This window comes from Portunus trituberculatus, chromosome 22 (assembly GCF_017591435.1).
Source record: "Portunus trituberculatus isolate SZX2019 chromosome 22, ASM1759143v1, whole genome shotgun sequence".
Lineage (NCBI taxonomy): Eukaryota > Metazoa > Arthropoda > Malacostraca > Decapoda > Portunidae > Portunus > Portunus trituberculatus.
Genome location: NC_059276.1, coordinates 8,840,276 through 8,855,275, shown reverse-complemented (window position 1 = coordinate 8,855,275; position 15,000 = coordinate 8,840,276). Strand labels below are relative to the sequence as shown.

The window sequence follows — 15,000 nt, the reverse complement described above, 5'->3', positions numbered from 1 at the left end:
CGGGTAATGAGAGGCAGGTGCAGGAGGGAGAGGAGGGGCAGGAGGGAGAGGAGAGAGGGAGTAATGGTTTGTCTACGGCACACATTTGCAACAGATGAAGATACATTGAGATGGACGTAAGTTTTGCCGCCACAGAGACCCAGCGTATGGTAGCTTGTGTGTTCTGGGTGTTTAGATTTGCCCTCCCTTCTGTGTTATACCTCTCGCTATTTCCCTCTCTCTTTCCCTCTCTCTTTCTCTCTCTTTCTTGCTCCAAAACCAGAAAAAACGTAAAGCAAGATTATTTTTTTTACTTTATCACAAAACAAGGATTTTTTCTCACGTTTCTTTGATAGTATTTCAATAGAGAACATTGAAAGATAATCTCTCTCTCTCTCTCTCTCTCTCTCTCTCTCTCTCTCTCTCTCTCTCTCTCTCTCTCTCTCTCTCTCTCTCTCTCTCTCTCTCTCTCTTTCTTTATATGGTCTTGTTGTTTTACTCTCATTCCACCTTTACAATACAAACACGACTATAATCTGCCAACCTTCGTGTGAAAGCCAGATGAGGACTTTCAGCTTATCCCTGTTTGGGCCTCAGCAAAGGACAGGCATACCAAACACCTCAACACACTGCCCGCCATTACTAAATAACCCCCAATCCCACCTTGCTCAACTCCCCAATGCTCCGTGCAGGTGTGATTCAGGTGTGACGCAGGTGTGGTTATACTCTTCACACCTTTGCAATCTAGGTCATCTAATATGCAGGTAAAGGACAGGTAGAAGTTGATTTAGTGTATAGTGGTTAGTGTGTGGTGTGTTTTTAAACCCTTCAGTACCATAACGTAGTTTCATATTCATTCTGCTTACTATCTGGTGATTTTACACAGCTTCACTCCTTATGTAGGAGTTGAAATAGTGAAGACTGTGGCTATTAATCTTCTGACCTCCATAGACCTTTCTTAATGTTAATAAAATGGTCTTCTCGTATACAAAACTCAAGATAGAAATGCGTCCCAGTACTGAAGGGGTTAAGTGGATGTATGGCATGGAGGTTTACAGAAAGACTGGTTGGAGGTGTATGGATCATTGGTGTTTGGTATTACAGGTTTGTTGGAAATAGGTGTCATTTTTTTCCTTCAAATTCTTGGGTTAGTCTTGGTTGATTAAGTACAATTTAACCATTTTTATCTTATTGTAGCTTAGGTTTAGTTTATTTTGATTTGGTTAGGTTCGATTATTTTAGTTTATTCTAGTTAGTCTTTCTTAATTAAGTGCTGTTATCCATTCCTATTTTATTATATATTAAGTTTACTGTATTTTGGTTTAAGTTAAATTCAATTATTTTTCTTTATTCTAGTTATACATAGGTTAAATTTGTCTTAGTCTTCTTATTTCTCATACATTTTTGGGCTAAATTACTGACTAAAGTATGTTAAGTTAGGTAAGACTGTGCTACGTTTTGATAGATTGTTAGTTTAAATAAGATTACGTCAAGGGGGCCGTCGTGGTACAGTGAAACCATGCGTGCTTTGGGGTCGAGGGGTCTCCAAGTGCACGGGTTTGAATCCTGTCCACGGTCCGAGTGTAGGTTGGGCTTCCTTACTCGGGGCAAAGGGGTCCTAGTGGTGGGCTTTGAGATAGGAGTTAGCACAAGAAGTATCCTCTTTAGCCCATAAATTCCCATGTAAAGCCCACATGGTATAAATAAAAAAAAAGTCATGTTAGGTATTTGTGAGTTTCTGCATCACTTCACTGCTTTTTATTAAGATGTTTTGGTCTCATAGAAATGTTACCACTATCGTCATTAGTATGGAGGCACTGAGCACTTACCGTTACAGTCGCCTGGAGGAGGAGGAGGAGGAGGAGAGAGGAAGAGAAGGAGGAGGAGGACACATGCACTCCACCGTGACCCAGAGATGGTGACCCGAATTAAGTGTCCCGTTGTGGTCACGTGATTATCTCTGGTCTTTCAAGGCAGTGTGGGCGTGTGCATCTCCTCCTCCTCCTCCTCCTCCTCCTCCTCCTCCTCCTCCTCCTCCTCCTCCTAGCACCTCGTCTTTGCTTATGTATTTGTTGTCAGAAAGTGTGTCAGTGTTGTGTGTGTGTGTGTGTGTGTGTGTGTGTGTGTGTGTGTGTGTGTGTGTGTGAAGGACAAACTGTAACCCTTCTGGCATGCCAATATTTAGTTCACAATATCTTCTTTTCAATAGATACATAACTTTTATGAGAGAAATATCATGTTATGGATCCTATCACACCATTAAATACACTCTAAACACTAACTTATATCTTATTAATCCTATAAAACTCAATTTCCACTATTCCCAAATACTGCTGGTGAATTTTGCCTTGTGAAAGCGTAAACCAAGCACGTCTCATTGTCCTTACCTTGTTACCTCACCTGACACACCTTATCCCACCTCACCCTGCCTCTCCTTGCCTTTCCCTGCCTTACCTTGCCTTACCTTACCTCAGTTTGCCTTTCACTTCCTTCCCCTTACCTTGTTACTTCACCTTCAGCATCTTATCAAACCTCTCCCTGTTTTTCCCTGCATCTCTGTCTTTTCCTGCCTCTCCCTGCATCTTCCTGCCTTTCCTTACCTCTCCTTGCCTCTCCCTACCTCTCCTTGTCTTTCCCTGCCTCACCTTCCCTTACCTTACTTCAGTTTGCCTTTCACTCATCCCCACCCCGCCTCGCCCCGCCCCGCCCCGTCTCTTGGTAGTGATGGTGGTGGTGCTATGCTGTTGTTTCTTATCATTAGCTCTGTGAGGGATGAGAGTTCAGTCCCGCGTCCCGCCCACCGGAGATTACGACTGAGGTGGGCGTGTTGTGGGGCAGGGTCGAGTTACTGTGTGTGTGTGTGTGTGTGTGTGTGTGTGTGTGTGTGTGTGTGTGTGTGTGTGTATGTGTCAGTTCAGCATAAGCAAAGCTGTCTCCTCATGTTCATGACACACTTAGTGCGAAATATATTAATAAATGATGACTTGGTAGCATGATGGTGGGTAGTGATAGTAGTAGTAGTAGTAGTAGTAGTAGTAGTAGTAGTAGTAGTAGTAGTAGTAGTAGTAGTGGTGGTGGTAGTAGTAGTAGTAGTAGTAGTAGTAGTAGTAGTAGTAGTTGTTGTTGTTGTTGTGATGAGAGAGAGAGAGAGAGAGAGAGGAGGGGTAGGGAACATAAAACTTCAAATCCCATAAATACATTTTAATATGTGTTTTTCTTTCCTAGAATTCTCCCACACTAATCCTCCCACTTCATGTCACTCAAGTATTCTCTCTCTCTCTCTCTCTCTCTCTCTCTCTCTCTCTCTCTCTCTCTCTCTCTCTCTCTCTCTCTCTCTCTCTCTCTCTCTCTCGCCCACGTGGGAGGGAGAAAACTTCCACTGCACCCTAATGTGTCACCCTCCCTTCCTCCTCTTCCCTCCTCTCTCCTTCCCTCCTTCCCTCCCTCCTCTCCCTTTCCTCCATCCCTCCGTCGCATATGTATCTTTTAATGACGCAGCTCTCTCTCTCTCTCTCTCTCTCTCTCTCTCTCTCTCTCTCTCTCCGGTAATCATAATGTCACAACCTACTTTCCATTTTCTTTCCATTGCTGACGCCTACACACCACCACCACCACCATCACCACCACTACCACCACCACGCATCTGTCTCGTGGCTCGACATACACTATCTCTTACGTCACTCCATACTCATCACCACGTCATCACCACATCACACTGCCGTCACCACAGCCACCCCTCGCCAGGAAACTACCAGGAAATGTTTGTTTGTGTTACTCGTTTGTTTCCCTGTTTTTCTTTCTCTCCTTCGTGTTCTCAAACGTTTCGGTGTGTTGTCTGTGTTTCCTTGTGTTTTTGTTAGGGTTCTTGTAGTTGCTAGAAATAATATCCATGGTAGTTTGTGTTTTGTTTTGCTTTATCTATTTATTTATTTATTTTATTTATTTTTTTTTTTTTGTACGAGAAAGGAAGCGTTTGAATACAGCTCTTTGTGTTTCAGTAGATCTTTTTTTCATAGATTTGTTTAGTATTTAATTGTGAGATAACACTTTTTAGCATGTTTCATTAGTTTAGAACTTAAGACTTTTTTTTTAATTAGTATGGTCGTCATTATTTCAGTAACACTCAATTTTTCCTTGCTTTTTTAAATTATTACCTTATTTTTTCGTATTTCAACTGGTAATAATTTGATTTTCATAATATTTTTTTTGCAACTTAATTTTAACATTTTTTCGTTACTTAAAATTAAATAAAGAAGGTCCAGCAACATGAATTTCCAAGCTTGACGATTTCCTTTCTCTAGCTTTTTTTTTTTTTATTCATTTGTACCATGTGGGCTTTTCACTAGAATATATGAACTAAAATGGGTACGTTTTGGGGGGTACCTTCTGTCTCAAAACCCACCCGCTAGGAAACCGTTGCCCCGAGTGAGGAAGCCCAACCTACACTCGGACCGTGGATAGGATTCGAACCTGTGCGCTTGGAGACCCCTCGGACCCCAAGGCACACATGATTCCACTGTACCACGACGGCCCTCTAGTTTGGAAGAGAAAATTACGCACCCACCATCTCATTGACGTATTTAGGAAGAGCTAATCACAAAGTACTTTTTATCTCAGCCACTTTTTTCACATCCCAGACAGTTATCTTATCAATTTCTGAACCAAAGCGCCTCGTGTCACTCACCTGAACACTTCTCGCTTTCTCATCTTGTATCACTCTCTTATCACCAGCCATAGGTCGTAATAGCAATCTGATGTCTGTCTTTTTTTCTTCTGATATCCGTTTGTTCATGGCCGGCTCACTGGACTTTGAACTCGTTGGGAAAGCTTCTGTCCAGGTTCGAGTTATTGGTACTTTCTTTTGTACGCTTTGCCGCTGTGAAGTTTGGGAAAGGAGAGAAGTTGGGTGCTTAGTTAGCGGTCTTTCATCTCCTTCTCCTCCTCCTCCTCCTCCTCCTCCTCCTCCTCCTCCTCCTCCTCCTCCTCCTCCTCCTCCTTCTTCTTCTTCTTCATCTCTAGCACACACATCATCAACAAATTTCTCTGTTCCACTAAACTTTATTCATTTCAAAATTTGGTCTCATTCCCTGATCAGAGAGAGAGAGAGTGTGTGTGTGTGTGTGTGTGTGTGCTGTCAGTTATGGAAGTAGAGTATAAGTTGCTAGAAACCTCTATTGACTCATTTTAAGGACAGACTAAGAAAGTTAAGACTCTCGCCAAATTGCTAAATAGAACTGACCTACAGCGGCGCCTTTGTGTTGCTGCGTCACTTCCCGCCACCACCACCACCACCACCTTGCTATCTCACTCTCTCTCAACACTCAGAGGTGTATCATTGTTTGGTATTTTGCATATGCCCAATCGCGACTACTAATACATTCTACATAACAACTGTACCATAAATTATACCACTATCACCACGATTTTATGACATTACCATTGTTTTCTTGGAATTTCATGTCAACACGAGCATTAAACAGAGGACATGACTTGCAGATAGCTAAAGTTGATGTAATGACCTAATAATGTTACATGATACAGGCAATATTAGGGTTGAGTTACACTGTACAAACAAGGGAGTCCTGGAGCAGCTTCATTGCGTAATAAACTTCGCGCGTAAGTGTTGCATCGCCTCCCTGTACCAGCAGTGTGTTGCCTCAGTGCTGGGTTTCGTGCAGGACAAGAGCTGAGGGAGGTGAGATGAACTGTGGAGACGCGTGGTGGGTGGTGCAGCGAGCAAGAACCCAGAGCTGGTGTGGGTAGGGAAGACGTGGAAAAGAAATGGTGGGAGACATGAGTGGGACAGTTTGAAGGGGTCAAGGAGGCATGGGCTGGGCGTGAGAAGAGCGTGAGAATGGCAAGGCAGGGCGTGGTGAGGGCGTGGGGACAGCGTCAGGCCTCCCGTGGCTTGCGTCTCGGCGTCACCCACCAAGTCACTCTATCGCACTTATCTGCGTATCATCCTTATCAGCGGCACCAGTGCTGCTCGTCCTTCGCCAGGCAGCTGCCCTGCCACAACACTCGCTTATCAGGGACGCCGCCCACTCCTGGACCCGCCCACACTTGACGCCCACACACGTGACTCCCTCCAGCTGAGGCGACGCCCCGCTCTGCCTCACACTCCCAGTACTGCTCCCCGCGCTCCGCTCCCCTCCCTCCCGCGCTCCTCACATGTCAAAACCCAATATTAAGTAACCCCACCACCTCACACGTGCCTCGCCTCACCCCAGCAACCCCAGGAACCCCGTGGTGATGAGGGGAAGGCAGCGATGGGCGGGGAAGCGAGGAGGCTGGGTGGTGCTGGGCGTGGCGCGGCCAATCAGCAGGCAGGCGGAGGGTGCGGCAGCCTCGCCCATCAGCCAGGCCCAACAGGTAGTTTAGTGTTCTCGTCGCCACGAGGGAGTGAGGCTGTGTGGCCCACGCCTGTGATACTCTGTAGATAGAATTAGTGCTAGTGTCTGTTTAGTATTTTTATATACTTGGTGCGGAAAGCCGTGCGGGTGGTGTGGAGTGACGCGTTGTGCTTGTGGGGAGAGTGAGCCGAGCAGCAAGACCCCCTCCGTCCTGCAGTGCCTTTCTTGGATTAATGAATGCCTAACGAGGCGGTGACAGGTGTCTACTGACCTCGGGGACACCAAAGACCGTGCCACAGACCCCAGCAGTGCAGTGCCGCCGCCGCCGCCACGCGCCATCACGCCGACACAGCAGCAGACAAGGTGAGGGAGACGCACCGTGCCCCCCCGCCAGGACTGCTAGGCTAATGACATTTAAGCCCACCGATCTCCTCCCCTCCCCCTGACCCTCCCCCTCCTCCTGGTGTGACGTGCGTTATGGGTTGACCATTGTCCTGTGTATACCAGTTGCCAATTTCATTATGGTAATTAGAGGAGCTAATGCGTGCTGCTGCTCCGACACATTTGCATATGTCACTCCGCACGCCCCTCCTGCTTAAATGTGGCGCCGTGTGTGTGTGTGTGTGTGTGTGTGTGGATGATGCGCACACACACACACACACACACACACACACACACACACACACACACACACACGCACATCCAGGTGGTGTACAAGGACTAGTGTCAGATGTTTACGTATTTTGGCCTAAGGATCTCTCTCTCTCTCTCTCTCTCTCTCTCTCTCTCTCTCTCTCTCTCTCTCTCTCTCTCTCTCTCTCTCTCTCTCTCTCTCGTCCATCCTCCCCACCATTAACCCGCTGTCTCATCTCCCCTTCCCCATCCCTCCCTTTCCTCCACCCTCTCCCTTCCCTCCACTCGTCCCGGCGCGCAGTCCGCCTCCCCCTTGGGCGATAACAGGAGGAGGAAGAAGAAGAGGAGGAGCACACACGCCGCGCACCCTCCCAGAACCTAACGAAGGAGGTATAGCGTGTCACATAAGGCGTGGCACTGTAGGCATTATAGGCACTTGGCACTCAGGTATGGAGGGAGGAAGGATGGCATCTCAAGCTCCCAGCATCAAATGGCACAGGAAGGGTGACTCATGGGTGTGACCTGCAGGACGTGACGTTTATCTGGCACTACGCTGGCACAGTGCTGGCTTGTGGTGGTGCCTAAGAGGAGCATCTGTCACCTGTCTCATTACGATACCCGATCTATCTAACCTAAATGACTGCCTGCCCAAACACAGGTGCTCACATGATCGCCTCACTGACTTACACGATGCTTTGATGCTGAGATGCACATACTAAGGATGCACAGAAGACATGTGACCAATGCGCACCTGACTCAGAACATACGTGGCTATAGTCTCTTTACTTTAAACTGGCTCCTGCGTTCATAATATATTGTAGATTGTTGATATGATTGATTTAATGTGAATTATTCTTATCACAAAGGCAACTCATGGTTTTCCTTAACTCCTTGAGTATTGGGGCACACTTTTATCTTGAGATTTGTGTACGATTAAACCATTTTATTGACATTAGGAAGGGTCTATGGAGGGTAGAAGATTAATGGCCACAGTCCTCACTACTTTAATCCCACACATAAGTTTCTGTAGCTGTATAAAATCACCAAATAGTAATCAGAATGAATATGAAAACACGTCATGGTATTGAAAGGGTTAAGATCTGACAACCATGCATTCCCCGGGACACCATTCATACAGAAGCCCAAGAGATAGATAGTCATACACACATGCACTGGTATACATGATGACTCATATGTATATCAGTACACACGTGACTCCTTCAATGCAAGAACTCATACATACATACACACAGCATATCCATTAGTGTTCTTGCTGAGTTCACAGTATCCATTAACACTGCAAGAAAATCCCTGGCAATATTTGTAATGATAATAAGAGTAAAAATAAGCATTGTCTTTTTTTTTTTTCTTTATTGGAGTCAAACTGGCATTGGGTAAGGTCAGTTTCGAAAGGTTGAGTTATGCCTGTGACTTTCTGACCTTGTGTTTTATTGCAGGTGTGTGTGGCTCTTATCGACAGGAGTGTTGGTGACCTCTCTCTCTCTCTCTCTCTCTCTCTCTCTCTCTCTCTCTCTCTCTCTCTCTCTCTCTCTCTTCTCCTTGTTGGTGCGATAGTGTTTTGTTTTGGAGGTAAAAGTGGCTCTTAACTTTTCATTGAAATATTCTTTTCCTCCACACCTTCTATTCATTTTTATATTGAGATTCTTTAATATTTCTCTCTCTCTCTCTCTCTCTCTCTCTCTCTCTCTCTCTCTCTCTCTCTCTCTCTCTCTCTCTCTCTCTCTCTCTCTCTCAGTAAAAGAGAACACATGTGCAAGAGAGAGAGAGAGAGAGAGATCTTAGTCACGTGTATGTACTCCTGTGTGTGTGTGTGTGTGTGTGTGTGTGTGTGTGTGTGTGTGTGTGTGTGTGTGTGTGTGTGTCTTTGATGTGCCACAGCCACCTTGTCTTATCTTCTTTCCATCAGCGTCTTTTCTCTCAGTGTCACATCCGTCTGATTATCTTTTAAGTCCTTGGTTATTATGTCACATCTCACAAAGGGTTCCTGCCTCGCCTCTCTCCTGACGTCTTTATCATTGTATCTTTTGTTTTCCTTCCTTTTTTTAATGTTGAGTTATGGAAAAGCGTGTTTTGTCTGCTTTAAATCCCATGCAAATAAACACGTTCTTTTTTACTTAGATGGGAAGGCAGGTGGGCTCATGTGGCTTCAGATGGGCGTGTTGCTGGGTGAAAGGTGGGTTTGGTGAGGTGGCGTGGGTGGTGATGAGCTAGCTGGTGTGATGCTGAGGTGGTTGGGTAATGGTGCAAGGTTCTCACTCATATCAATGTGGTGTTTTTTTTCTCACGCTTTGAAATTACCTGTGATGAAAGGCAAAGGTTTGTCTGGAAGTTAATTATGGTATATTGCGTTTGCATCTCACCTCTTCCTCTTCCTTCCTCCTATCTTCTTCTCTTCTAACTTTATTCTCATTTTCTCTTCTCTTTCTCCTTTTTCTTCTTCCTTCTTTCTATAGCTTTCTTTCTCTTTTTCTCTTCTTATTTCTGTCTCATTTTTCCTTCTCCTCTTATTCCATAGCTTTATTTTAGTTTCTTTCCTTTTTCTTTTCTTTCTTCCTCTTCCTTTCTTCTTCTTTCTTAAGCTCTAACTTCTATAGCTTTGTTTTCGTTTTCTCTCTTTTCTTCCTCTTCGTTTCTCCTTCTACCTTGTTCTCTTATTCTTTAGTTCTATTCTCGTTTACTCCTTTTTCTCTTTTCCTTTCTCCTTCTTCCTTCTCTTTTTTCTATAGCTTTAGTCTCGTTTTCTCTTTTCTTTTTTTTCCTCCCTCTTATTTCTGGTTCATTTTAAAGGTTATTCTCTTTTTTTTTCGTTTACTTATTTTATATTTTATTTTTGTCTACATTTATTAATTTCATCCTTGATTTGCTTCCACACTGAACAGGCAATATTTCTTTTACCTTTTTCTTTTTCTCTTCTTCCTTTAACTTCTATCTCTTTATCCTTGACTTGCCTCTCTCATTACCACTTTTTACCTCTTTTGTTCTCATTCCCTCTTCGTTAGCCATCTCATTTTCCATTTTTCCTCTCTCCTAATCCGCTGAGGTCTTTACCCTAACATTTCTCGCTGTTACCTTGCAATAACCTTCGAGTCATTTCCTTGGTTTATTTCCACCTGTTTTTTCTCTCACCTGTATATACTTCACAATCTCACGTGCACCTCCCCACAATCCAAGTGTCTGTAGTCACCTGTTGGAGAATGCGGCAGGTGAGAGGAGTAAGGGGAGAGGGGAGGGAATGAAGCACAGTGAGACAACATACCGCACACACCCATCGCCTGACAAGCTCGCTGGGTATTCTCGTAAAGGTGTTATTTTACTATCTTGTTTGCTGATAGATGCACTGACGGATACAGGCTAAAGGGGTGACAATATCTCAGCGTTTATCCCTTCATTACCATGACGCGTTTCCATATTCATTCTGCTTACTATTTATTTATTTTATACAGCTTCACAAACTCATGTTGGGTATTAAGATAGTGACGACTGTGACCATTAATCGTTTGACCTCCATAGACCTTTCCTAATGGCAATAAAATCGTACACTAATCTCAAGGAAAACATGTGTTCCAGTGCTGAAGGGCTTAATTCCGCTTACTGTTTGGTGATTTTGTACATCTTTAGAAACTTATGTGAGGATTTAAATAGTGAAGACTCTGGCCATTAATCTTCTACCTCCATGAACCCTTCCTAATGTAACTTAAACTGTCTAATCACACTCAAAACTCAAGGTAAAAGTGTGTCTCAGTATTGAAGGGATTAAGTGAGAAATGGGACGTTCCACCAAGAGTTTCTGCCACGCCCTTGAAATTGGAAGGGTGTGACTCGGATGTGGTTGGGGGTGAGGGTGAGGAACCGAGGTGATGAGGTGGTGATGTGGTTCTTTGTCACTTTTTGTGGGGTGATCTTCAGCAGCCCCGGGGCGTGCTGGGTCCGTGGCTCACGTTTAGCGTTGTGGTAAGACGCTCCTCCTTCGTCAGTAGCGGGTTTTTACCATTACACTTCAAACAGACAGACAAGATTGCAGAATTACAGCAAAAAATAGCAAATTTGACGAAAATGACTGTGTTAAACAGACATTCTCGCATACAAAAACAAACAAATAGACAGAAAATGAAATAAAGACCATGTTAAGAAGACAGACAGGCAGACAGACAAGAGAGCAGTCACACACAGACAAGCAGACCAAGAGACACAGCCATGGCGCGGACAGGAAGACAGCCAGACAGCCAGGAAGACAGGAAGGCAACCCTTACCTCACGGAGACCTGCAGAAACAGACAAGGAGAGGCGAGGAGACACAGACGAGGAGATAGCGGGGTAGGCAGACAGGCAGACAGGCTGACCGGGAGACAAGACAAGGAAAACACAGAGACACACAGACACACTGACAGAGGGGAGTAAAAGTAAGTGATTGGTGGGTCTTCTGCAGTAATTCTTCACTTTTGACTTTCTTTTTTTCTGGGGGGGGGGGCTGACAACAGAGGCTCCATTAACCCTTTCAGTACCATGACACGTTTTCTTATCTATTCAGGTTACTATTTCATGATTTTATGCATCTACAAAAAACTTATGAGGGTGTTAAAACAGTGAAGACTCTGGCCATTAATCCTCTGACCTCCATAGACGCTTCCTAACCAAATTAAAACCGTCCAATTATACCCAAGACTCAAGGCGGAAATGAGTCTCAGTACTGAAGGGGTTAAATCGTATAAAAACAAGGAAACTGTACAATCAAATGATGCATCTTGGTGATCACAGCACGCGCCCTTGCAGTGACAACTTACACAACCTTACCTTACACACACACAAAATGCCATTCCATCCTCTTAGCGAACTAGTAAGACTGAGATTTTTCCCCCTCGTTGAGTCCTTCCCTTCACGTCTCTCCTTCACTCCTTCACTCATTCACCAAGACAACTTTCTCCTCTCATCACCATACGCGTCTTCCTCTACTGACCTTCATCTTGGTGAGACCGGGGGGAGGGGGGGATCGACCTGCCTCATTGTGTAAGACAAGATGATGATGGGCGATACCTGTGATGCGGGCGTGCTGTGTGGGCGTCCTCCGTGGGTCACCTTTTTATGGGGGTGTATTGTATGAAGCAGGAGGGGCGGTGGTAAGGCTTTTTATGGGCGCGTCAGGTGGGGTGCGGGCGTGGGTGTGCTGGGCGGCCACGGTGGGTGTGGTGGCTGAAGCGTGTGGGCGGTAGGGCCTTATTTGGCGTAAGTCACTGAACCGAGGCCACAGGAGGGACCGGGGTGGGAAGAGGGAGAGAGAAGCATCGCGGTATTTTCTCTCTCCCTCCTTTTATTCGCGTACTTAAACCACCAATTTATAGACGAAAGCTACTTAGAGGAAGGACGGAGAGAGAGAGAGAGAGAGAGAGAGAGAGAGAGAGAGAATGATGCAACAGAAAAACAAACACACACGAGAGTAAAAAAACGCAATAAAACACAATTTGAAGGCAAGAAAACGTAAAATAAGAAAAAAAATGCCTAGAGAGAGAGAGAGAGAGAGAGAGAGAGGAAAACAGCGTAGAGGGAGGAGTGGAGAGAGGGTGGACTAGGAGTAGTGGTGATGGTGGTGGTGATGAGAGGGAGTGGAGTAAGACTTCTACGCCGCGCTGCTGTGGTGACTGTGGTTGCTGTGCTGTGGAGCTTCGTGGTTCAGTTCCCATGATGATTGAGAAGTGTGATGCTGTGTGCTGTGGTTTATTGGATCGGATTCTTTTCTCTCCCTTCCCTCTCTTTTTCACCTTATTTTCTCCCTACATCATTCCACAGCGAGGGAAGCTTATATACTCTCTCTCTCTCTCTCTCTCTCTCTCTCTCTCTCTCTCTCTCTCAATGGAGCGTAATATTTCTTCGTATTTTACCCAAGTCTCCCTTCCTTGGTGGAAACGCAATGCTCGGCTGGCGTTAGGGTGGGTTTTCCTTGCAAATATGTGAGAGTGTCGCCTGTGTGGAGGGTGTGGTGTGGCGGGGAGGTGAGACAGGCAGTGTCCGACGCGCGCGCACACACACACACACACACACACACACACACACACACACACACACACACACACACACACACACACAGGTCCGCTCTAATGCTCCGACACACTCGCATATTGTATACAGGATAAATATTTACTTGATGCGTAGCTCCCTCTTACTCCTCCTCCTCCTCCTCCTCCTCCTCCTCCTCCTCCTCTTCTTTTTCCTCCTCCTCCTTGCCAGATGCACTTCACAAGGTGGTGGTGGTGGTGGTAGGCGTGTGTTCTATGATATTAGTCCTGTGGTTTGTGTCAGGGGTGGTGTGTGTGTGTGTGTGTGTGTGTGTGTGTTGGTTCGGAAGGGTAGTAGAGGGTATCAGTTTTATAGTTTCGTTAAGAGGTGTGGTAGTAGAAGTAGTAATAGTAGGAGCAGTGGTGGTGGTGGTGGTGTGGTGGTAATAGTGGTGGTGAGTCAGGTCGCGGCTTTGTGCACACTTAACACTTCATACTTGTGCCGTCTCTGTGCGTGCTTTCTGCCACCCTAGGAAAAAAGCTTATGACTATAATTGCCCTTGATGTAATGCTGTCTAATGGAGAGAGAGAGAGAGAGAGAGAGAGAGAGAGAGAGAGAGAGATTTTATTTAATATTCGTGAAGTTAAAACGCGTTACCCTTTAACAGTATAGCGACATACAAGTCAAGGTTCTTCATTTCACAGAGTGCGCCGAGTAACGCCCAATTTTCCCACGGCCTAACTGTTACGGACACTGTTATAAGGACACACACCATTGCGTCACGCGTAGCTATCATTCTCACCGTCTCCCCGTCATGCTGAGGTCTGACGAAGGTGCTGACGTGGTGCGGACATTAAGTATAGTGAAGGGACACCAGTGGAGCCACACCATGTTAATTTGGTGGTGTGTGTGACGAGACGGTGACGGAGACGCAGAAGGTGACAGTGGCGTGACGCTCTTAACTCTAAAAGCTTCGGGGCGTGACGTCTCGGTCCAGTTAGACGTCTTTTTGCGTCATCCAAAGGGCGCCATAAAATTTGATTAGGGCGACGCGCACCTGTAATAAAATGGAAGAGAAAGTCTAGTCATCAGGGTGGAAGGCGATGATAAAGAGACATTTTCTGAAACATTCCTGCGTCTCATCACTACATTCCAAAGGCTTCAGATGAACTCACAATGATTTTTAAGAGTGTTCTATGCTTTTATTTATAGATTATCAACATTACTGCATTATTTAAGGGAAAACACTCGTGTGAACCTGGCTAATCATCTCTGTGGCTTATGAAATTAGTCGTGGTGAGAGAACAACACACACACACACACACACACACACACACACACGAGGGCAATAAACTTCCCAGGAACACATCACACAAATCCAACATTTCGAGGCAGGCGTGTGTCAGGGCTCAGGGCGGCGTGACCCTGCAACACTGTGGCCCTAAGAGGCAGCGTGGGCCATCAGCTGCAGTATCTCGGACGGCCATCATCCAAGCAAGCTGATAAATTCCTCGCAGCGTGGCCGGTATCCCCAAATCTCGACTTGTAAAATCCTGATGTTCCTGGCAAATGAGGCGTGATTGTCCCAGCTCTCCTCCTCCTCTTCCGTGTCCTTATCCCTCTCTTCCTCCTCCTCCTCCTCCTCTTTCTTCAATCTGACGGAGAGAGATCATCGATAGAGCAAGATTGGACTCAAAAATATTCCCCGATGCCTCCTTTAGCCCAACTCAGACAGGTGAGAAATGGGTGCCCGGGCCTGCCACACCTGAATCGAGCTGCCTTTTGGGGCGTGGGTGTGTCGGCCAGGCAGCAAAAGGACGCGGGAAGTAGAGTGGTCCTGTTTGGCTAACTCTTGACTTAACACGGGATGACACACCTTGTATTGTTTCCATTCACGTTCTTTCCCCGAGGCTTATTGTGTGTCTGGGTGACTGGGTGGTGGTGTGGGTGGGCGTGGGTAGTTGGTCATGGTCTTGGTGGTCGTGGGGGTGATGGGAGTAGATGGCCGCGTGGTTACAATCGTTGGG

The 15,000-nt window shown here is 45.8% G+C and overlaps 1 protein-coding gene across 6 annotated transcripts in view; it reads left to right on the top strand.

Annotated features, from left to right (window-relative positions):
• Nucleotides 1-5,751: 5,751 nt before the first annotated feature.
• LOC123507539 (Krueppel-like factor 12) overlaps nucleotides 5,752-15,000 on the top strand; it is a 134,585-nt gene continuing 125,336 nt past the window's right edge. Inside the window, exon 1 of one of the 6 annotated variants that reach the window (XM_045260461.1) lies at nucleotides 5,752-6,695. The gene's annotated coding sequence lies outside the window, so the exon portion shown is untranslated. The remainder of the gene's footprint in view (nucleotides 6,696-15,000) is intronic. The other 5 variants (XM_045260458.1, XM_045260463.1, XM_045260464.1 and 2 more) reach the window with 5 other exon arrangements.